We start from the raw sequence: 25,436 nt of genomic DNA on the forward strand, positions 1-25,436 counted from the left end.
TATTTAATCTGTCCTCTGTATGTTTCCTTTGGGATTCCAGCCTAAGCCGTGGTTCTGAAGTAAGCTCCTAGCCAAGGATCTTATCTTCCCATGACTTGAGCATGGAGCTAAGAAATCCCTTCTCTCTAACCTAGTCCAAAGGGTAGGTGCCACTCTGACTGCTCTAGTCAGATATATAAACCAAAGGGGATGTAGTGGTTTGAACAGATATGGATGGCCCCTATAGACTCATGTGTTTCAATGCTTAGCCCACAGGAAGTGGCACTATTGGGAGGTGTGGCTTTATTGGAGGAAGTGTGTCACTGTGGGGCCAGGCTTTGAGGTATGCTCAAGCTATGCTCAGTGTGGCACACAGTCTCCTTCTGCTGCCTGGTGATCAAGACGTAGAACTCTCAGCTCCTTCTCCAGCACCATGTCTGCCTGCATGCTGCCATGCTTCCCACCATGATGACAATGCACTAAACCTCTGACACCGTAAGCCAACCCCAGTTAAATGCTTTCCTTTATAACCATTTCCTTGGTCATGGTGTCTTTGCACAGTGTTAAAACCCTAAATAAGATAGGAGATTTAGGGGGGGGGGAAGGGTTGATCTCAGGAAAGTGACTGAGGAAAGTCACAGAAAGAACTCAAGCAGAAACCACGGAAGATGGGGCAAGGGGGTTTCTGGCTTGAATGCAGGCTCATTCTTAGCTACCTAGGCACCTGCCTAAGGATGGTGCCTCCCCAAGTGGGCCACCCCTCCCCCACCAAATCAATTCACAGTCAAGACAATTCCCCAAGACATATCTACAGACCAATCTGGTCTGGCTAGGTCCTCAATTGAGGCCTCTCCTCTTGGATGACTCTGAACTGCCACTTGACAACTGAGGCCAACCAGGCCGCCAACATGGAAGGCATTACCTACAAGGGTCCCTACCTCTTTCCAGCCTCCTTGTCTTCATACATACTTTACAGATATTCACGTTTTGTTCATCTTTAGAATTCCTAACTTCTTTATCTCTCCCTGTCCTCCCCTGCCCAGATTCAGCCTTGATTTCTTTCTATAGTGCTTTCTCCCTTGGGGAATGTGTATTCAACTATTTAATCACAGCACCCGCTTGCAGCCTCCATTTGAATAGTCATCAAATCTCCTCCTTTACTGTGTTCCTCACTCAAAATTACCTTGTCTCTTGTCAGAGGCCACTCCTCTCCCTTAGTGACCTTCAGACCCTTCCTGCAAATGAAAAAATCCCTCTGAAAGGAGCTCTGACTTCATCACAGGCTTCTCCTGATTATTTCCTATTGTCAGTCACTCTTTCAAAGGTAAGTTATTAACACAGCACAGGAAGGTTTTGTCAAGTTTGATGCCCTACCCCCCTTGTCTATGCTGGTTAATTTTCTTTGTGTGTGTCTGTGTGTGTGTGTGTCTGTGTGTGTGTGTTCACGTGTATACGCATGTGTTTGGAAGCCAGATATCAACACCAAGGGCCTTTCACAATTACTTTCCACCTTGTTTTTTTTTTTTTTGAGACAGTGTCTCATGGTCAACCTGGAACTTGTTGATTCAGCTAGATTGGCTGCATGGGAGCCTTGGGGTGCGTTTCTCTCTCTCTCTCTCTCTCTCTCTCTCTCTCTCTCTCTCTCTCTCTCTCTCTCTCTCTCTCCACAGCACTGGAATTACAGATGCATGCCACCATGCCTGGACTTTTAGATCAGTACTAGGAGATTAAGTTGAGGTCTTGAGGCTGGAAAGATGGCCCAGTGGTTAAGACCACATACAGCTTTACAACGCACCCTGCCCCAGTCCCTCACTGGGGGGGAATCTAGGTAGGCAGCCTATCCCTTGAACTGTGTCATTAGCCCCTCATTAGAAGATTTTAGGCAGAGGCTCTACTACTGAGCCAGCTATGGATTACAGGTAGGAACTCTGATACAAAGTTATACTCAGAGCCAAAACCTTTATTCTGAGGAAAAGGTCTTCTTAAGTTGCCTAAGACTGGTGTAAAATTCACTCTGTAGTCTGAGAGGCTTAGTTATGAATTGAAGTGTGTGGTTTGGAGAGACTTTGACAAGCACAGAGCACCGAGCAGGCATCCTGAATCAGAATGATACTCATCTTCCAACAGCCACTGGTCCAGGGCACCGTGAGAGCCACGTAACTTTAGGTAGAAGAGTGTGGGCTCGAATCTCACTTCTACCCCCTCATCACTAAACAACCTCTAGCAGGGATCAAACATAAGAGGGTGAGTAGAAGTCCGTGAACATTAGGAGATCATCCATTTGACATACTTTATGTATTCCTTAACATCCAGGTCCTTCATTAGATCTGGTATCTGGTTTTCCTTAAGGAGGTGGGGGGAGGTGTGGGGTCCCAGTAGAGAGCATTTCCTTTTCACCCAAAAGAGATAACCAATCATTTTGGCAGTGACAATCCACATGTAGCTCTCTCTTTCCTTCTTTCCTTCCTTCCTTCTTTCCTTCTTCCTTCCTTCCTTCCTTCGTTCGTTCGTTCCTTCCTTCTTTCCTTCCTTCCTTCCTTCGTTCCTTCCTTTCTTTCCTTCCTTCCTTCTTTCTTTCTTTCCTTCCTTCCTCCCTCCTCACCCCCTTCTCCTTTTCTCTTCCTCCATTCCTCCTTTCTTCTTTTCATTCATTCCTTCTCTTTCCTCTCTCCTTTCTTTTCTCCTCTTCTTTCTCCCTCTCTCCCCTCTTCTTTTTGTTTCTCTTCTTACTTCCATTTAATTTATTTCTTTCTTCCTCTTTCCTACTTCCCTCTTTCTCTTTGTCTTTATTTCTTTACTTTATTCTTTCTGTTTGTTTGAGACACAAATCCCAGTTTTTAGCTATACCAGTTCTGGAGCTCACATTTTAGCTTGCCCTGACCTCAAACTCATAGCAATCCTTCTGCCTCAGCCTTCCACTGCTCTTTAAAGCTATGAAATGGCTGAGGTCATCACTGTTTCTCTTTTCTTCCAAGTATAATACGGAACCATCTGGAGCTGTGGTGAGTGTTTCCAATGTCACAGAGCCAGTGAACCAGAGCACCTATCCTCTGGACACTTAGCCCACTGGCCTGTTCAGTAAAGGTCAAGTGCTCAAGAGCACATCCCTTAGGCTTCCATGAGGATGGGTTTCCCTTAGGCCTTTCATAGAGACCATTTGTTCGAGTGCCGTGTGCAGTTTCTTCTCTTCTTGCTGCCCGGATCTTACCAAGAAGAGGGACATTGACTCTGCTGCTCAGCTGCTCTTTGAGATTCTGAGCATCAAATGGAATCATTCACTGAGGTCAATCTAGATGATTATTAGGGGGACTCAATTTCCTTTCAAGAAGGCACACTGTCGCTTCGGTGTGCAGTGGAATTTGTCGTGTTAATGAATTGAAGCATGCTTTAGGGATTTCCCCCAATGCTTATTTTAATTTAAGCTCTAGGGGTTTAACTTTCCAAAATACTCAATTTTGTTCATTATGAAAACTAATAACTGGCTTATTTCACTGCTAATTTGGGCACGAAGGTTAATTATCTATAGTGGAGTGGCCTCGCGCTAATCTAAAGTCTACCTGAACACGGCACTGTAGCTAATTGATTCCCCATGCACTGAGAAATGAGTATTTCTTTGTGGGGGAAGAAAGAAAGAAGAAGGAAATACTACACTGGGATGAATTACTTTTGTCTCTCTTTGTGGTAAAGGGAATGGTGTGTCTCCCAGGTGGCGAGCAACTATTCCTTTTTGGGAGTCCCATGAAATCGTCTATGCAGGAGCACACCGTGCAATTCCATCCTGATATCAAGCTTTATCTTTCACTGCCTGCTCCTCACCTCTGGACCCGCTTCAGTCTATGTGGGTTTTTTAAGGAGTGTGAGTACACATATTTTAGTATATATGTGAGAGTGTGTATACATGTGTGTGATGCATATGCTCTTGTGCGCAGGTACATATGTGTGTGGAGTATGAAGGACAGCCTTGTGTGCCTCCAGGAGCTATGAATTTGTTTGTTTGTTTGTTTGTTTGGTGTGTGTGTGTAAATATACCATGATGCGTATGTGAAAGTCAGTGGGCAACTTGTAGGAATAGGTTTTCTTTTTCCATCATATGAGTCACAGGGATTGAACCCATGTCGTCATTAATCTTGGCAGTGAGTATTTTCTGACATTTTGTGCAGCCCTATCTTGTTTTTGAGACAGGACCTCTCATGGGCCTGGAGTTCACCAAATGGGTTAAGCTAATGTCCTAGTTTAATTTCTGTTGCTATGGGAAAACACTGACTAAAAGCAACTTGGGGAGGAAAGAGTTTATTTGACTTACACTTCTACAACATGGCGCCTCATCAAGGGAAGTCAGAGCAGGAGCTGAAGGCAGAATCCTGGATGTGGGAACTGAGGCTGAGACTATAGAGGGGCGCTGCTTACTGGCTTGCTCGGCCTGCTTTCTTATAGAACGCAGGACCACCTGCCAGGAATGGTACTAGCCACAATTATTTATCAAGAGAATGCCCCACAGATGTGCCTACAGGCTATAGGGTGGAAGCAATACCTCAACTGTGGTTCCTTCTTCCTAAGTGACCATATCTCATGTCAGCTGGCTAGCCAGCAAGCCTGTGTAATCTAATTGTAGCCAGGGCCTCGGTGCTAGGATCACAAGCTCCTACCACCACACACGGACTTTTTCTTTTTTCTTTTTCTTTTTTTTATGTTTTTTAAATTAATTTATTCTTGTTACATCTCAATGGTTATCCCATCCCTTGTATCCTCCCATTCTTCCCTCCCTCCCATTTTCCCCTTATTCCCCTCCCCTATGACTGTTCCTGAGGGGGACTTCCTCCCCCTGTATATGCTCATAGGGTATCAAGTCTCTTCTTGGTAACCTGCTATCCTTCCTCTGAGTGCCACCAGGTCTCCTCCTCCAGGGAACATGGTCAAATATGAGGCACCAGAGAACGTGAGAAAGTCAAATCCCACTCTCCACTCAACTGTGGAGAATGTTCTGCCCATTGGCTAGATCTGGGTAGGGGTTTAAAGTTTACCACCTGTATTGTCCTTGGCTGGTGCCTTAGTTTGAGCGGGACCCCTGGGCCCAAATCTGCCTATCATAATAAATTTGCTCAACCATGTTCATAAGCAGCCTTATTCATAATAGCCAGAACATGGAAACAGCCTAAGGTCCCTCAGAAGAAGAATGGATAAGGAAACTGTGGTACATATACACTATGGAATACTACTCAGCTATTAAAAACAAGGAATTCCTGAAATTTGTGGACAAATGGATTGAGCTAGAAATGATCATAATGAGTGAGTTAACACAGAAGCAGAAAGACTCAAATGGTATATACTCACTTATATCTGCATACTAGCCCAAGGGGCATGTCCCATGAAAGCCTTCACTTACCAGGAAACTGGGACAGAGGGGAGGACATCCTACTGGGACTCTAGATGAGAGAAACACGGACTTTTTCTATGCGGGTCCCGGACATTCATACAGAAGTCCTCAGGCCTTAGCAGCAAGCACTTTACCTACCAAACCATCTTCTAAGACTGAATATACTTGTTTTAAGTCACATTTTGCATCACGCTGATCAAACCATGACGCTTTGCCTCTGAAACCAGTAGCAGCCACCACCATCGCATCTTGCGATACATCCTCCTGCTTGTCCTCCAAGAAAGACTTTATTTTACATTTTGTTGATTATTCGCCTCTTTCCTGGCACAGGGTTGTACTATGTAGCCCTGGCTAGCCTTGAATTTGTGCTCTTCCTCCACGTGCCTCCCAAGTGCTAAGCCTGCCTGTGTGTGCACTCGACTCTTTAGCGGGTGAAAAAAACTGAGGTAAGGGAGAGATGCAAGCTCATACAACAAGCAGGTTTGAAGAGTGAATGGAACCATGCGAAAGGAGTCAGATCCCCTGACTCCCAATGCTATGCCCTTTCTATGTCACCACACCACCTGTTTATTGCAACATGTCCACAAAAAAAAAAAAAAAACATGTTCTTCAGATTATCAATTAATTCTTTGTTCTCTCTTTTGAGCTAGGATCTCATGTAGCTCAGGCTGTCCTCAAACTTTCTATGTGAGCTGAGGATGACCTTGAATTTCTGGTGTTCCTGCACTTACTCTGCTGGTCCACAGATTATGGGCATGCACCAGTGTTTCCAGTTTATGTCATGCTGGGGATGGGGCCCGAGGCTTTCTTCTTTCTGTGCAAGGACTCTAGCATCATTTACTCATTGTGCTTATTTCTCTGTCTGTCTGTCTGTCTGTCTGTCTGCTTGCGTGCTTGCTTGCTTACTTACTTGTTTAAGCTGTGACCCTTATATACCAGGCTGGCCTTGAACTCATAAAGTAGCTGAGGATGACCTTGAACTTGTGACCTTCCTTGCCTCTGCCTCCGGAGTGCTAGACTTACAGACATGTGCCGCAGAGAGGGAACTGGAACTTTGGCACGTTAGGCAAGCCCTATGTCGATGGAGCCTCATCCCAGCTGCAGGTGTATGTGCTATTTCAAATTTGCTGCTGTGTAATTCTGCTGGTGGCTCACAAAGAAACCCGATTTTCTTGGGGAGGGAGGAGGATGGGTTAACTCTACCAATAGGATCCAGCTGGAAACTCCATCATTTGAGGAACATATCTTGGCCGGCACAGGTTTCTATTTCTCCCTGGGCTCCTCATGCTGCGCTTAGGAGAGAATGGCCTGTCTCATGGTTCTAATTGATCCCATTCCTTCACTTCTCAAGTAGGTGGACTCAGGTTTGGCCTTGAACCTTCCTACATACTTTAGAGCCTTTCTGGCCATCCTTCTCCATCCACCTGTGATTTATTTAAAAATTACTTTCTAAACCAACTTGAAGCAGCTCAAAATTAATTTAAACTCTCCCAAAGAGAATTTGTCACTGTCCGGCCTTGTAATTTGTTACGTGGCGTTCCAACCTCCTACGGCATCCTGGCGAAGTCAGAACTGTGATGATGTAGTGTGTGCCCCACGTACAATACATTATCAGAGCAGTTTCTACTTGCATGATAGATGGATCGAGCAAGGGAAGGGCTTTAAAAGAGACCTAAATTCGTGGAGTATTTTTTATTCCTTTTACATGGCTGAAGGCAGCACCCAAGGGATTACGGAGAGCCTGAATCATTTTTCTCCTTTTTACTGAGCATCAAACAGGGGTCTGCAAAGGCAATTAACCCCAAGTGTTGGCAGAATTGCTGAGGTAATAATTTGCTTTTTCCGTGGTCTTGTAGCTTTGACCTGACATTGCCCCATTAGTTAAGAAAGAGAAAAAAGAATGTCCCTTTGCTGAAAGGTGTCAACAATTAGGTCTCATCATACCCTGCCCATCTCTTTGACGGTTCTCAGAGTGGCGGATGCGTTATGGGGCTTGTGGCCAAGACAGGAGAAAAAGCCTACCTAGGTTCTCCATGTGCCAATTGGAGCTTCTCTTCGAGGCAAGCTGCTGGGCTCAACTTGTTGCTGTGGAGTGGGGGAAGTCAGCCATAGATAATAGCCAGAGTTCTGATGAAATAAATAAAACCTTCTTATGTATAATAGCTGAAACAATATCAAATGAAATGATTTAAGAGGCTGGCAAGAGGGCTCAGCAAGTAAATGACCTTGCTACCAAGCCTGGTTGCCTGAGTTCAATCCTTAGGACCCATGTGGTAAAGGGACTAACTTCTGCAGGTTGTCCATTGACCTCCACATGTGTGCAATGACACATACACCTACATGCATGCACACACACACACACACACACACACACACAATGATAACTCTCCAGCAAGTAATAAATGCAGGTGCAGATAATGTGTTATCATTCTGGCCTAAATAATCTAACCTAATCTTCCAGCAACTCAATGGAACCCAGCAATCCAGAAAGTATTTTTTATTCTTTTTTTAAAATCATTTGCCATTTTTTTTATGTGTGTGTGTTTTCATACACACGTGTGCACGTGTGTTCAAGGCTCAAGACTGATGTTGGATACAATCCTCCATCACTCTTCTGTTTACTCATTGAGGCAGAGAGTCTCTCACTCAAACCCAGAGCTCACCAGTGTGGCTAGTCTTGCTAGTCTGCTTGCTCTGTGGAACCTGTCTTTGGCTTCCTAGACTACAACGACTGGCTGGTTTTCACATCCACTGGTTTCTGGAGATAAGGAGAGTGCTTGCCTTGCCAGCACTCTAACCACTGAGATACCTCCCCAGATCCAGACAGCCACGGCTTGTGACATCTAGGCTAGCCCATTGGCTCACACCTGGTCAAGGGGCTAGAACTTAGACCCTAGGCCTCAGCACCTGGACTCACATGTTCTACGTCCTTAAACCTTTAGGTCTTCGTGGCAACTGCCTCAGATGCTGATGTGTCCTGATTGATTTTTGCATTCAACTGCAGGTAATTTGATATTAATTATGCATTTAGGACTTGGGTATTATTCTGGCTCTGGGGAAAAATTATGAATTAAAGTAGCTGTTTCTGTAGTGGCATCCCCATTCTCTTCAGGTATCCTGCTGGTTTTTTCCTGTCTTGGGTAATGCTGGGGGCCGACTAGAGGAGTTTGCAGATACTAGGCATGTGTACATTTAAATCTACATGATATATGTGAGAGAGAAGATGGCACTTGTCTTTCTGAGACTCGTGCATTTTGCTTAACATAATGCTTCAGCTTCGTTTCTGTTGAGATAAAAAAAAATTGCCTGACAAAAATCAATTTAAGGGAGAAAAAAAGGCTTATTGTAGCTCACAATTCCAGGTTGTAGGTCCTCACTGTAGGGGCAGCTGCAGCAGCAGGTGCTTAAAGCAGCTAATCATGTCACACCCACAGCTAAGAGCAGAGAGAGGGTGAGTGCATTCATGCTTGCTGTTCAGCTAAGTTCCTCCGAGCCCCATCTAGGGGATGGTGCCACCCACATCAGCTAGGGCTCTCACAGTCTCCCCTGGTCACATCAGCAGGCTAGACTTGTCTAGACAATCCTTCACTGAGACTCTCTTCTCAGTTTAATCTAGGTTGTATCTAGCTGACAGTTACACTGACCCTCACACGTGATCGTCCCTGGTACCGCTGGCTTTCCTGCAGATGATGTCATTTGGTTCATCTCGACAGCTGCATAGAACTCTGTTGTCTGTCCATAGCATCTTTTCTTTAGCTGCCCGTCTGTTGATGGACATCTAGGCTGGTTCTGGATCTTGGCTACTGTGAATAGTACTTCCATGAACCTGGCTGTGTAGGCATCTCCATGCTTTGCTGCCTTACCTGGCATCTGCTGCACACCCAGGCATGGAGCAGTTGGATGCTATGGAGGGTAAACATGCCATTTTCTGGGAATGATGAACAGGCACTGCCTGAACAAACCATCTTGAAGTAATCAAAGCTGTTCAGTTTCTCAACAGCTACCATGCAATTTCCCCTCGCCATGGGCTCCTTTAAAAATGAAAATGCCAAGCATATAAGCATTTATGGGGGGGGGGGAAATCATTTAATGAAGACTCTAAATGTAATTTAAAGCATGTGAAAGAGCCTAAAAATTCCCAGGCTTTGCAAAAATGCATTTGCTGGTTCTACAGGTTTTGAGAATTGATTCTTTTTTAATTGAGGAAATCAAATATCACCACCACATATGTAAAATCTCAGCTATTTATACCAAATCATTTTTTTCTCATGATAGGCCTGGGTGAGGGGGTGGGAATGGGGGTGGGGGTGGGGGGATCACGACAACTTGTGGGGAATCCGTTCTCCCCTTCCACCTTGTGGGCCCCATCTGTCTCTTCGAACAACACTGCTTCAGACATAGATGCCCCATCCTTACGAGTGTTGGTATGTACAAAGTGGCCTGACGTTTCTTTACCTCTACTTGTCAGTTCTTACATGTGCCACAGGGAAAGTGGACCGTGGCACCGAAGAAGTAAACCTAGCCCCCACCGTGGCTCACCATAAGCTTTGATTTCTCTCTGCTTTCCAGCTCTGTGAGAAGATAAACTACACGGGAAAATAGTTAGGCCAAGGCAACGCTACCTAAAGATTTTCTGTTCTGGTTTTTTATCTTTCTTTGTCGTTCTCTTTGTGCTGGTTTATAAGGTCTCAAAGAGCCATAAACTGTTCTCAGTGTTGCCATGTAGCCAAGGATTATCTTGAATTTATGATCCTCCTGCCTCTACCTCCTTAGCGCTGGGAGTCCAGAGATTATAGATATGTTTCATTGTAGCCGTTTTTACGATGCAATGCTGAAGACTGAACACGAGCCTTTCTGTACACCAAGCCTGCACTCTTCAAACCAAGCAGCAACCCGGCCTGTACTACTGCTGTGAGCCAGGCTACCCTTGAACTTGAAATCCTTCTGTTTCGGCCTCCCCTGTGCTGAGGCAGCAAGCGTGCACTACCATGTACAATCCTGTTGAGTCCCTTAAGGGGAATTTTTTTCCTTGGACCTTACTCCCTGACACAAATAAATGAGAACTGATTCTGAAAAGCCCAAAGAGTTGGTGGAGGGGAGGGGATTCAAGAGAGAATCAGGGAGGAGAAAAACTCTGGGTACCGGAAATCCTAAAGAGTTTCACTCATATTCTTGGGTACATATGTGGCGTACATTAAATGTGCATGTTTGCGGGGGGGGGGCGTTCATGGTATGTGTGCACCTGCGTGTGGAGACCAGAGGTCCGAGGTAGGCATGTTCCTCTGTTGCCTCTACATTCTCTTTTGCAACCAGGTCTCTAGCTGAAGGCAAAGCTCACTGATTTGGCAAGATAAGCTGGCTAGCAAGCCTGGAAGAATCCTCCTGTCTCCACTTGCCGGGATCTAGGATTACAGGTGCGAGCCACCATGACCTGATGTTTACCTGAGTGTTGGGCATCCTAACTCAGGGTCTCAGGCTTAGAAGCACTTCACTGGTTTAGCATTTTCCTCAGGCCCAGTCAGGCATCATTTCTTCTTCCTCGGCTCCCTCTTTTCCCATGTTATGCCCCTGTAGCTGCCTATACTGCCTAAAGTTGTGGCTGCAGGTAAAGAACGCAGGTCTTTGATTCATCTTCCTATGTAGTTTTGACTATTTACACTGTTGTGATTTAAAAAAAAAAAAAAAAAAAAACCTTCTAGATTAGAAAAAGAAGCTAGATTGAAGGGACTACATATACTTACGCTAATTCTGGATGCAGAAACAAGGATTGTTGACTTCACACTCTGCTTTAACTGCTGGGAGAATGCCCTCTGCCATCAAAGTGCCATTCATCTCAGTGAGAGCCTTCATACTCAACTTTGCCTGAACTTTCTTTACTCTGATCTTTAATGTTAACGGGGCACTTTTATTTTCCTATCCCTTCGAATGTTCCATTTTAATTACCAGATGACTGTTTTCGCACATGAAAGGAAGCAGGAAATCAGGCTAAGAACTCCATTTCTTTCAGTGCCATCAAATGTGGTGATGAGCTTACTTATGCTAAATGCAGTATTATGTGCTACCGCAGCAGTGAAAGGAGCACGTGTCTCTGAAGATAGCGATGCCATAATAACAAGAACACACTGGAGATAGTTAGAGCCTCTCATGTTTTAGGAAGGGCTCTTCTTCAGGTCACCATCTTGGTCCTGCAGGCGAAGGTCAATAGAATTATGGTCCTTCTACAGATGAGAGAACAAGCGAAGGGTTCCTGGGTTCATGATCTTATTCTGTAATAAGTCACAGTGTCATTGGAACAGGTGTACCTGAAATTTTAGCACTGAGGGAGGTAGAGACAGATAGATCCTGGGGGCCTGGCCATCTAACTGAATTAATGAGCTCAGAGATCTTGTCTCCAAAAATTAAATGAACAACATACTCAAAATGGACCTGTAGCTTCCATAAATACACATACAAGTCCACCTGCATATATAAGTGTATACCTATGCACATAAAAACTACTTGACTACACACACACACATACACACACACACACATACACACACACACAAGGTTAGATGAGTCCAAATGTGGCAGTGTACATTTGCAGTTCCTTAGAAGGGTAAGGCAGGGGGATCATGAGTTCAAGAATGGCCTGAGATACACAGTAGCCAGTTTAGACTATGTGGTAAGAAATTGTCTCAAGAAAGAAAAGAAAGAAGGATGGAAGAAAGACAAAAAGACAAACGCATGTAAAATATGAATAAAGCCTATGGATTGTTTTAATATACATTTTCTGGTTGTAAAATAACACTATATATATACATATGTATATATTCCACATTTTTATCAGATTAGTTAACATTGTAAGAAACGGGGCGAAAGATACTTCAGACCTCTTTGTCCTATGCTATTCAAACTTCCTTTGAATTTATCATTACTTTAGAATAGCAAGCCAAACATTTTCTTTCAAGGGCAGATTAGATGGCTCAGTGGATATAGTTCACGCTGTTCAAATGAGAAAGCAAGACTCTACCAAAATGCTAAGCAGGCATTACAGTTCATCTGGGATCCTGGGGGCTAGCTGGTTAGTCAGACTCCCCAAAGCAGTAAGGTCTCTGGGTTCTGCTAGAGCAGTGGTTCCCAATCTGTGGGTCATCACAGCACGAGGAACTGTACTAAAGTGTCGCAGCATTAGGAAGGTCGAGAATCACTCTACTAGAGACCCTGCCATGATGTGCAAGACAGAGAGTGATTGAGGAAGGTATTTCACGTTATTCTTCGGCATCTATACACAGTTGTATGCGCATGCATGCACACCCATACACACATGAGCACATACACACACACACAAATAAAATTATGTAATGTTTTCAGTTAAGTCTAACTTTTTATTTCCTCTCTTTTGCAGCAGAATGTTCATATTTGTTTTTATGAAATAAAAGATTCAGTTCTCAATTACACCCCTATGGTGAGGTACTGATCCATCACATGTGGGAAACGATGGCAGACGTTTGTCTCATTTTAATGCTAATCTTTATTGATGACTTCTAAAGTTACTGTCACAATGAACTCTTATGATGAAATTAAATTGGAAAATGTATCTCCAAAGATTGGGGCCAAGTGGCGACATCTTATAAAATTCGACAGTGTCAAGATGAATGTGGACCCACGTGGATGTTGGTAATTAAAGCCACACATGACTCCTGTCCAAAGCAGCCATCAATGGGCTTGTCACAGAACAAAGTCATGCAGAACAAATGGCACCACAACCCGCTCTCACCCACATTAGCCAAACAATCCCCAGACTACTGGGCAGGGGCAGGGGCTCAGTGGATAAGGTGCCTGCTCTACCAGCTGGAGGAAGAGGGTCTGGAGTCCTTGAAGCCACAGAAAGGCCAGACAGGTGTCGTAGCCATCTGTAACCCCAACAGTTGGGAGACAGAGATGGGGAATCCCTGGGCCAATCTGGCTAGCTGGGCTAGTCAAATCACCAAGGTTTGTGTTCAACAAGGGACCTTGCCTCAATAAATAGGGAGTGATGCGTGAAGACACTGGGTGTCAACTTCCATGCTTCCATATATATGCACAAGTATGTACACATGCATGCAAACACACACACACACACACACACACACACACACACACACACATACACACACACATACACACACACACGGAGGAATATTAGGCTGGTGGGATGGCTCAGAGGATAAAGGTAGCTCCAACACAACCTTAGTGACCTGAGTTCAAGTCAGAACCCACATGGTAGAAGGAGAGAACCAATTTTCTCCCAAATTGTCCTCTGACCCCTGACCATGGCTTGAATGTGTGTCTCCCACATACACACATTTTTTTAAAATGTAATTTTAAAAGTCTAAAAGGAATATTGTTCTCTTTGGTTTTGATATCAAATTTGAGAGAAACTTTAATGAGCAGACATAAACACTAAAGAGAAGAAAAAATTGAGATGTCTCGTCGTAAAGAAATATATGGAAATACTTAAGCTAAAGAAGTAGAAATGGAGACAGGGCCTGGGAGCTGTCTCCTACGTCAACAGCTGTCACGAAGAGTGAAGATTAAATCAATTTACAGCAATCAAAGCTATGCTCAGTGATGGGAGTTCAATAATGGACCATTTGAATCTCCAGAAGGCGGCTTGGGGGGAGTGATTGGATCCTGAAGGTCCTGACCTCATCAATGGGTTAATCCATTGATGGATTTGTAATTGAATGGGATGGCTTCCTGGCCTTTTGGCTAAGATGGGGGTAGTATCTGTTCTTGTCAGTTCAATGTCATTGAATAGACTACTGGATAGCAGTAGGAACTGTGGAAGGCGAGTGAGACCCAATGACAGGAAGTGGGCCACCCAGACTGAAGACTGTAACTTCTCTGTCTCTTTCTCAGTCTCTCTGCTTCCTGGTTGCCATGAAGGGGAAGAGCCTCAGCCAAATATTCCTGCCAGCACGGTTTCTGCCTGGCCACCTTTGGCTCAAAGCAATGGGTTGAGCCAACCCTCAGGCAAAATAAACCCTTTCTCTTTTAAGTTGTTTCTCTGTCACCATGGCATAAAAGGAACACAAATAGAAAAGCAATCCTTGAGGAATTAACACAAGCCAGACAGAGGACCTTTTAGGGACACACTTCTAGGAGTCCCTTCTAAATGATGCTCTCAGATGTCCTGCTATAGAAAATGCTTCTTCCGAGAGTTGTATTTAGATATGAATTGTCTTTCAAAGACTCATGGCCTGAAGGACTGGTACCCAATGAATGGGTTACCTTAAAAATACGTGTGAGCCAGACATGGCAGTACATACTGGTAACCCCATCACCTAAGAGTCTGAGGCAAGACTGAGAGTTAGAGGCTCATTTGGGGTACCAAATATAAGCTCTTCCTAAAAAAAAAAATCTAGACTGCCGCTAAAAACCATTAGTTCACATATATTTGTCAGACTCATTTGGTATAGCAACTGTCAGCTTTAAAAGCAACCTGGTGGCACTCAGAGGAAGGACAGCAGGTTGCCAAGAAGAGACTTGATACTCTATGAGCATATACAGGGGGAGGTAATCCCCCTCAGGAACAGTCATAGGGGAGGGGAATAATGGGAAAATGGGAGGGAGGAAAGAATGGGAGGATACAAGGGATGGGATAAACATTGAGATGTAACAAGAATAAATTAACAACAACAACAACAAAAAGCAACGAGACAGTCACTACGGAATAGAATGCTCAGAGCTCAGGGGGCTGTATCTTGGTGGGAAGAGCACTTGCCTGACATTCATGGACCCTGAGGTCCATCTCCAGCAGCACATACCCCAGGCATGTCGGTGCATATTTCTAATCCCAGCACTGAGGAGGTGGGAAGGAGGAGGAGCACAAGTTCAGGATCACCCTCAGCTACATAGCAAGTTGGAGCCCAGCCTAGACTGTGTAAGCTCTGCCTTAACGAACAAAAAGGAAACAAAGCGAGTTAAGTAATAATGAGATATCCCAACTTACTCCATCTCTTCACTCTCCCACCCTTTCGAAGTAAGATGATAGATTCAAGTCTGTAACCTGGTGGTGCTGGTACAAATCTACAAACTATACTTAGGAGGCAGAGGCGGGGGCGGGATGGGGGGAGTTGATAGCTAGAAGCCAGAAGCCAGACTGAGTTACTTAGCAAGTAGTTTCTGTAGTTGTGTGTGTGTGTGTGTGTGTGTGTGTGTGTGTGTGATGCTTCCAATGGTTAGTGCCTACTCACAGGTTGGAGAAAGAGGCCCACAGATGAAGAAAAGAAGGGAAGACAATAGAAGTAAAAAAACAGGAGGGGGAAAGGCAAGCGAGGGAAGAAACGGCGATAGCGTTTGCCATCCAAAGGGATAAACATTTTACAACCCAGCTTGACTGTGTCGTGAACACTTGTGTTTTAATAGTATGCCTGTGAGCTTTCAAAACAAGTGTTTACCTATGACAATAAACAGTTATGAGTGAGGAACACAAAACAGAGAGAACCGGGGGATGGCAGGCTGCCAGTTCCTGCCACGTGCTGTTGTGCACGGGGAGCCTGTCACTCAGGCTGTGCAGCTTTGAGCCTGTTGTCTGTGGCTATGGCAGCCACTGAGCCCCTGGGATGGGTGAGGGGGGGACACCTTAAAGGGACAGAGCAACTGAATACAACTGGGTGTTCAAAGAACACAGAGTAGCAGCTGCCCAGAGGGGAGTTCACCAAAGAGAAATGGTCCCCAGAGACGGGAACTGTCTGAGACCTCCTGGAAGATGTTTTATAGAAACACTTCTAACCCTTTCTCTCTCTCTTAAGTCTTCACAGCATGCTCACATATGAATTTAATAAAATAGCGAGCACCATGCCTCTGTTTATACATTTGCAATTGGCTTCCAGTAGCTAACAGTCCCAGCAAAACTAACCTATGGGAACTGGAGTGTAGCTCAGCAGTAATAAACTTGCTTAGCATGCCTAAGGTACTGGGTTTAATCTCAAGCACGTAATACTAATAAAATAATGATAATAATACATTTAATTTAAAATGAATTAAAATGGTCTATATCATGGATTTTAAGTTATATAAAATTGTTGGGTTAAGGATGGTGCGCAGTCTGGGGAGATGTGAAATTTTAGGATTTAGAATTTAAATACTTGCTGGGCAAAGGTGAGGACTGAGTTCACATCCCTGAAAAAAACCCAGGTAAGTGACAGCTAGGTGTTGGTGGCTAGTTCTATCCCAGCCTCAGAAGGCAGAAACAGGGCATCCCAGGAACAAGATTGCCCAGGAGCTAGAGAGATGGCTCAGCAGTTAAGAGCACACACTTCTCTTCCAGAGCACCTGAGTGGTCCCCACCACTCATGTTGGGTGGCTCACGACCTCCTGTAATTCCAGACCTGGGGAACCTGACGCCCTCTTCTGGACTCCATGGGCAGCTACATGCTCATATGCACTCACGCTCACCCCCACACATAAACATAGTTTAAAAAAGATTAGTCATCTGTGACAGCTATGACAGACTTGACTGAGTGACTCTGCTTCGATGAATGAGTAAGGTGGATGAGCAATGGAAGGCGCTTCATGACATCAACACAGTGCATGCACACTCACATCCATGTGTGCGCGCGCACACACACACACACACACACACACACACACACACACACACACACACACACCACTGTCACTACCACAACACAACACATAAAAAGACATGGAAAAAATAAATGGGAAAGGAATGAGTAGAGATCCATGATTCGGGGGGTCTGGTGATGAAATGGAAGGCCACCAGGGTTTCGTGATGGTGAAGGTAGCTGAGGACCGACCACACCAAAGAAGCCAGAGCCCATCAGAAGATCATGATGCAATGCAACAAGCCTCGCGTACTCACTACGGAGAACTCTGGGGTGGCATCCCAATCACGAAGGGCAGTATTCTCTCAAGCCATCCGTCAAAATAAATCCTGCTTCCCTTAGGTATCTGTCCGGTATTTTGTCATAGTGATGAGCAAAGACATTAATGCACCATAGGACTTTCAGATGCACAGCATCCCTAGAGAATGTGTGGGGATACAGGAGCTGGCAATTCAGAGATGGGGGATGATGGTTTTAATCTAAGGGAAAATTATGTCTACGCAGTGATTCGAATCATCACAGAAGCAAAGTGACTTTTGCCCAAGCCCAAGATCCCACAGTATAGCTCTGCTTGTCCCTGGACCAGTACTGGATCTATACCCCAACACGTGTATGTGACATATATGTGTATGACATGTTTTTACCCAAGGCTTCAGCCACCACATCTGTGAAACCAATTCACTCCAGGAAACTCATGGAGCCCAGACAAGAAACCACTGCACAGTTGATGTGGAAATCTTCTGTGCCTGTGGACCTCCAAACTCAAGAACATTTCGGAAAAGACATCTTTTTTCTGTTTTTAGAACGTACTGTATTTTTGATCCTTACTGGCTGTGGTGACATGGAGAAATATGGTGCTTCTATGGGGTTTCACATCTTTTTGAGTCTTTCAATAGAATATAAGTTCCAAAAGACAGGATTCCATGGTGAAAATCCATGCTCCTGCTCCTAGGCACCGGTGAAGTACCAGACAATTAAAGAGACGCAGCCTCTGTGAAAGTATTTTAATAAATACTTGCTCAAAAGAAAAATCTAGACCTCATTAACATGTGTTTAATTATTCAAAATGAATGAGGTGATTATTTGGTTAAGTGGCCTTGAGCTGTATCAACAAGAATATATTTTTAATTTAAAATTTTATTTTTTAGCTACGAGTGAGGCTCTGTGTATTGAATATGCACACACAGGTGCAGTGCTCATGGAAGCTGCACACACAGGTGCAGTGCTCATGGAAGCTGCACACACAGGTGCAGTGCTCATGGAAGCTGCACACACAGGTGCAGTGCTCATGGAAGCTGGACACACAGGTGCAGTGCTCATGGGAGCTGGACACACAGGTGCAGTGCTCATGGGAGCTGGACACACAGGTGCAGTGCTCATGGAAGCTGCACACACAGGTGCAGTGCTCATGGAAGCTGGACACACAGGTGCAGTGCTCATGGGAGCTGGACACACAGGTGCAGTGCTCATGGGAGCTGGACACACAGGTGCAGTGCTCATGGAAGCTGCACACAGGTGCAGTGCTCATGGAAGCTGCACACACAGGTGCAGTGCTCATGGAAGCTGCACACCACAGGTGCAGTGCTCATGGAAGCTGCACACACAGGTGCAGTGCTCATGGAGCTGGACACACAGGTGCAGTGCTCATGGGAGCTGGACACACAGGTGCAGTGCTCATGGGAGCTGCACACACAGGTGCAGTGCTCATGGGAGCTGCACACACAGGTGCAGTGCTCATGGGAGCTGGACACACAGGTGCAGTGCTCATGGAAGCTGGACACACAGGTGCAGTGCTCATGGAAGCTGGACACACAGGTGCAGTGCTCATGGAAGCTGGACACACAGGTGCAGTGCTCATGGGAGCTGCACACACAGGTGCAGTGCTCATGGAAGCTGGACACACAGGTGCAGTGCTCATGGAAGCTGGACACACAGGTGCAGTGCTCATGGAAGCTGGAGGCATCCAACTCCTCTGGAGCTGCAGTTACGGGTGATTGTGAGCCACCGGGATGGATTCTGGGAAATGAACCTGGGTCCTTTTGCGAGAACATGGCCTCAGTCACTGAGCCATCTCTCTAGTCCCCTATTATTTTTTTTTTCAAATGTCACATTTACTTATTTCTTTATTCTGTGACTGTGTGTATGCACCCACCACATGTGGGAGACAGAAGTGCTATAGGCTTATAATCTCAACTACTTAGGAGGCTGAGGCAGGTGGGTTCCAATTTCAAGGTCCACCTGGTGAGGTCAAGGGCAACCTAGTGAGACCAAGGTGAGTGTGGACGGTGTTGTTACACTAGACGCCACAGAAATGATCAAGTCTGATGAAGACATTTTGAAGTACTTCCAGGCCCACTCTTAGCTCCTTGGTTTGCACCCATTACGATCTAAGATTTACCGCTTAACTTCCCTTTTCTCTTTCTTTTTCATTTTCTTCTCTCTATCCGCTGCTAACAATGGCTATGTTTTATTGTAAATTTTAAAAATTAAAAACTTCACTGAATGTGAACATGCTGAGCAATGGCAGCCTATGCCTAACATCCCAGTGCTCAGGAGGCTGAAGCGCAGCGATCTTGAGGTGGTACTCTCCATTTGTGTAGATGTCTCTTTGCATGTCTATACTCATGTGTGTACATGTGTGTTATATGTATGTAGTTATATGGGTGCATGCACATACAGTACGTGTTTATTTAGACACACCAGTTCTTCCAGTGTGGTGCAATGGGCCTTGCAACTGAGACATGTCTAGGTAGTGTACGGATCCTGGAGAGATGCACCTGGGTGTACGTTAGCAGAGAGAAACAAACCATGGCTGTGTGGCCCAGCTTGAAACTTGGGGTTCTTTAGGCACCTGTGCTCATGCAGATGCACACATAAAGGTTCAGGGTCAACACTGAGTGTCTTCCTTAGTCACTCTCCACTGCATCTTTTGAGACAAGGCCCCTCACTGAGTCTGGAGCTCAGTGATTTGGCTAGACTCACTAAGCAGAAAATTCTGGAGCTCCTTCTTGCCCCTGCCACTGCAGTCCTACAATTACAGGCATGGACCACCATGTCCGGCTTTTTTTATGCTGGTGAGTGATGGGAATAAAGCGCACATCTTCCTGTTTGCACTGCAGGCACTTTAGGTGCTGAGCTACCTCCCAGGCCTTTTATAACAATATCTATAGCAAATCCCAAATTTCATTAACTATATTATCATCCCCTTGTACACAGTTCTAATAACCCATGTTTCTAGCTATCTGTTCTCCCATGGCTCCTCTCTGATGACCAACACCTAACTGTGCCTTTTTAATATCAGTATATAGCACCTGTACTTTCCCAAATAGCAAGGCCTACCTCACGGCACTGGACAACTGGCTTTTGCTTTCCTAAACTGTGTGTTCCTCCTTACTAGGAGCTTTACAGCAGACTTGATTGTCTATATATGGTAAACACATGAGAAACATGTGTGCATTGGATGGTGTTTAGGAGGGTGAGTCCTTGAATTGGACTGTTTGAATTCTAATCTTATCGCTAGCCCTGGACGGCATCTGTGATTCTGGGTGAGATACGTGTGTGCACGTTTGCGTGTGCACATGTGAACCTATACACGGTTGTTCATTTGGATATGGAGGCCAGAGGACAATCAGATACTTCAGCTATCATACAACCCCCCCCCCTTTTTTTTAAGTGGATAGCTCTCTCACTGCCCTAGACTCACCAAGAACACTGTGCAAACTGACCAGCAAGCCCTGGGGGCTCCAGCTGTCAATGAGTTCTCCATGCTGGGAATGTGAATTTGCACCTTTACTCTGGGGTGGTTTTGTTGTTTGTTTGTTTGTTTTTAACACTGATTCTGGGAATCAAACTCATGTCCTTGTGGTTACAAGGCAAGGTCTTTAACAACTGAGCCATCTTTACAATATACTTTGTATCATTAGTCTTAATATTCTTCCATCTGCAAAGGAGGGGAAAGAGAGAGAGAGAGGGAAAGGCCTTGTCCTGGTTGTGTTAGGAACAAATTAAACACAGTATACAAGGTGGCCAGGGTAATTGTTGGGATTTCGCATGTGCTCAATAAACACACGCTATTATTGTCATTATCATAGGGCCAGGAAAAGATATCACTTTGACACTTTAATTTTGTTTTTGTTATTATTATTATTATTTCTGTTTGTTGAAAGCAAATTAAATGTTGAAAGGAGCATTCTGAGTATCATTTGTTAACAAGCTATGACCTCACGCTAATTCTCAGCCCCTGTGAGTCTCAATGCTCCTGCTTATTCTTGAGGAATGATGACACCAAGTTTAAAGGTCTTCACAAGAGTGAAACAGGATGTGCATTTAAAATCAGTGTATGGGGCTGGAGAGGTGATGGTACAGAAGTTAAGAGCACTTGCTACTTACTCTTCCAGAGGACTCAAGTTCAGTTCCCAGCACTTACATCAGGCACCTACCTCACAACTCCCTATAATTCTAGTTCCAGCAAATCAGATGTCCAGTTTTGGCCTATAAGGAACTATCATATGTATACACACACACACACACACACACACACACACACACACACACACACACGAGTAAATAATAAGACAAATATTAAATAAATAAAATCAAGGTCTTGAATATAGTAGCTATTTAATGATTCCTCAAACATCAATGGCCAATAGTAATTAATAATGTGTTAATAAAGTAGTAATTTATTGTGGTAATTTATAGCTATTCAGTAATTCATCAATTCTCAATAACTGTTAATCATTTGTTAATAGAGTAGCAATTCACTGTGATATTTATAACCACTGTTAATGTTTGAGTGAGTGACCATTGTTTAACAGTGCTGGGGTTTCCAGCCAGGGTGTCATCATTCTGAGTAAGTACCCTACCACTGAGCTGCAACAAATCACGTGTTAATTATCTATACCCAGCAATTAGTCCCTTCTTCCACATCTCACAATAACATTCTTAGTGTTATAAGCCAGCTCAAGAAGCAATGACACTAACCAGAAGCAACTTAAGGAAGGGTTTATTGTAGCTTGTTTGAAGGGATACAGTCCATCCAGATGGGGGCTTGTACAGGGAGAACCATGAGGCACCTGGTCACATCGTTGCCCACAGTCAGGAAAGAGACAGCACACAGGAAGTTGAGTTCTCCTATCAAACCTCAAGCTCACTCATAGTGACTAGCTGCCTCCAGCCAGCCTCTACCTTCTAAAAGTTCTGCAATCTTCTGAAACAGCGCCACCAACTGGGAAGCTAATGTTCAAATACAGAAGCCTGAAGGGGGCATTTCACACTCAAACCACAATACTCCATCCCTCACCAGGCCTTGAGAGCCAATCTGCTGGTGGTGTCGAAGAAGACTTGGGATCTGAAACCTGGTACAGCAGCTGGATATTTTTGCCCATACCGATGCTAGCTCATCTCAGATTATAAAACTATACTCTGGTAAGTGGCAGATTGTGACTTGCTGTGCTGGGCTTTCTAGCATTCTGCTTGCTCATTTGCCTGACTTCCTTAAAAAAAAAAAAAAAAAAAAAAAACCAGTAGACCAAATCCTCACACACAGGACTTTACTCAGTATCAGCATTCCCTACTCTCACTTTTCTTTGAAAGGGTCTCTTTTAATTATTCATTGACAACCTATTCAGTGTTGATCACATCCATTCCCAGGGTGCCTCCCTGTTCCCCCTTGTCTCCCAACATGTCCCCACCCCCATTTTCACCCCACCCCCCACTTGCTTTTTTCTTGTAACCCACTGAGTCCAACTAGTGCTGCCTATTGGAATTTTTTAATGATCTCATTGGCTTTGAGTTTGTGAGTGCAATGGCCATGCCATGTCCAGAAGACAACATTCGATGGCATGCTCTTCCTCATCACCTAGCTCTTATGTTATTTCTGTCCCTTCTTCCTCAGTGTTTTCCTAGTTCTTAATCTCTCTCTCTCTCTCTCTCTCTCTCTCTGTCTGTCTCTCTCTGTCTCTGTCTCTTTCTCTGTGTCTCTCTGTCTCTGTCTCTGTGTGTGTGTGTATGTGGTGTGTGTGTGTGTGTGTGTGTGTGTGTAAATAACATCCTATTTAGGGCTGAGCTCTCCATTGTTACTTATTCTCAGAATTGTGACTAGGGATGAATCTCTGTCTTAACTGCTGCCTACTGCAGAGAAGCTTCTCTGAGCAAATGTGACAGCAACAGTAATCTATGCCTCCCTGGGATCTAAAGTCAGTCTCTAACATCCCATCCTTGTTGCTCAGTCTTGTTGCTCTGACTCTTTCCTGCTTGCTACAGCTGTGAGCACATCATTAAGGCCAATGTACACACGCCAGGCTCTAGATTCCTGTCCCACTCCATATCTGCCTGACCCCTCAAGAGCTGTTTTCTGTGCAAACTAAACAAAAGAACTTGAAAAATCTCTGGGAAGCAATCCATCAAAAAGAAATTCCTACAGAAGAATGTTCTGCAGCATTTAGAATGCTTCCCCATAAGGGCATTCCTCTATCTAGTGAGCCTTACTAAGGCCCAGCAGCACAGCAGAGAAGTACACAAAGACTAAATAAACCAACAGGCATGGGCAAACTTCCTGGAAGGCCAAAGCCCTTGCTCCTTTACATATGCATTAACCCAGCCCAATCCAGAGATCTTTCTTCAGCTGAGACATTTCAAAGTGCACTTCAACCAACAGCTTTCTGATCAGATCTGAGGGCCGTTGCACAAGGAGGGAATTCATGCCTGGCACGGAAAACCTGGTCAAAAGCCTATGGTGGCAGCGGCGGGGTGGGGTGGGGGGTCATGAGGCTCTTCAGGGGACCTACTATCCTTGTTTTGCTAAATGGACATGTTGTCAACCCTGCCTTATCCATACTGATGTCTATTTCCATAAATGAGTGCTGCTCCTAGGCTCGGTCAGAGAAGCTTTTGTTTGCTGTGGATGACGATTAAAGCAAAGACTCTCAACTGGCCAAAGTGCTGAGAGGAAGTGGCTGTGAGTGCTCAGTCCTAAATGGGGCATCTATCTCCATCACCCCTCCATCACGTTGTGGAGGATGGGAGAAGAGAGGAGGAAAGAATGTGAGAACTGGCAAATGAGCAAGAATGGCGTGAAATGTATCATCTGGAGATAACATGGCTGAACACATGACCCCATGACTCCATGACCCCATGACCCCGTGAACCCATAGCAGCAATGGCTACCTGCATAAGACCTGTACAATGCTAAATCTGTCAATAGAGGAAGGGCTCAGGAGACTCATCCCTCTAGAAGATCCCTCAGTGATATGGCCAGTGGTAAGTTACCCATGCTCCATATTCCAGTATAAAACTCCCCACTTATGTTAATGTAAGCAACTGTTTAAAAATGCAGAAGGACACATACACAAGACAGTTGAAGGAAGGCTAACAGGAAGAAAAGGTGCTCAGTAGAAGTCAGAGGGGATAAAAGAGAATAATGGGGGATGTGTTCAAAATACATTACATATATTTAGGATATGGTGAGAGGATTTTTTTAAATATACTTCAATCCACACAGAGAGATTAGGCTTTTAGGGAAACAATTGAGTCAATAGGATTTCTAAGTGGTCAAAGGATATTCTTTCAAAAGACCAGAGGGAGGCCAGGTGTAGTAGTACACTCCTTTAATCCCAGAACTTGGGAGGCAGAGGCAAGTAGCTTTCTGTGAGTTTTAGGCCAGCCTAATCTATAAGAGAATGCAAGGCCAGCAAGGTCCACATAGATTTTGTCTTTAAATTTCAAGAAAGACCAGAGGGAATGATTAGACTTCACTGAATAAGGAAAATGTTGGGACCCTGAAATGCTGACCAATGACACACAGTCATGATTTCCAGCAGGATAAACCACACTGAGATACTGTAGGAAACCAAACTGCACCCACGATTGGGAACACAGTTTGTTACTGAAATTATGAAATCCAGTTTATCTTCCATATTCAGCACATAGGTCCTATCAAGTTGTCCCATTAATAAGTCTTCCCCCCTCCCTTTGGTGTTTTCTTTTTCTTTCATTCTGGGTATCCAACCTAAAGCTTCATGAATGGCAAATTCCTGTTCTAACTCTAAGATACTTCCTCAAATCTCTTTGTAATATCTATTTTGAAATCCTGTTTCACCAAGTTGTCCTGGTTGGCCTTGAACTCACTGTGTTGCTTAGCCAGGACTTGAACTTGTGAGCCTCTGACCTCAGCCTCCTGAATAGCTGGGTTGACAGGCCTCTGACACCATGGCTGACTTTGAGATTTTAAAATATGAGACTGTATAATAGTGAAGACAGGTGTTATAGTTTGAGCCTAAACCATTCCCCACAAGCTCGTGTGCTAATTGCTATTTCCTCAGATTGGAGCACTGCTTTGGACTCTATGGAGCATTTAGGAGGTGGATCCTATCTGGAGGATAAAGGCCACGAGGGGAAAGATCGTGGAATGTGAGATCTTTGGTTCCTACCATGATTTCTAGTTCCTGATCTTCCGTGGGTGAACAGTCTCCCCCATAGTCTCCTACTAC

The sequence above is a fragment of the Acomys russatus genome, chromosome 19 (assembly GCF_903995435.1).
Source record: "Acomys russatus chromosome 19, mAcoRus1.1, whole genome shotgun sequence".
In the NCBI taxonomy this organism is placed as follows: Eukaryota; Metazoa; Chordata; class Mammalia; order Rodentia; family Muridae; genus Acomys; species Acomys russatus.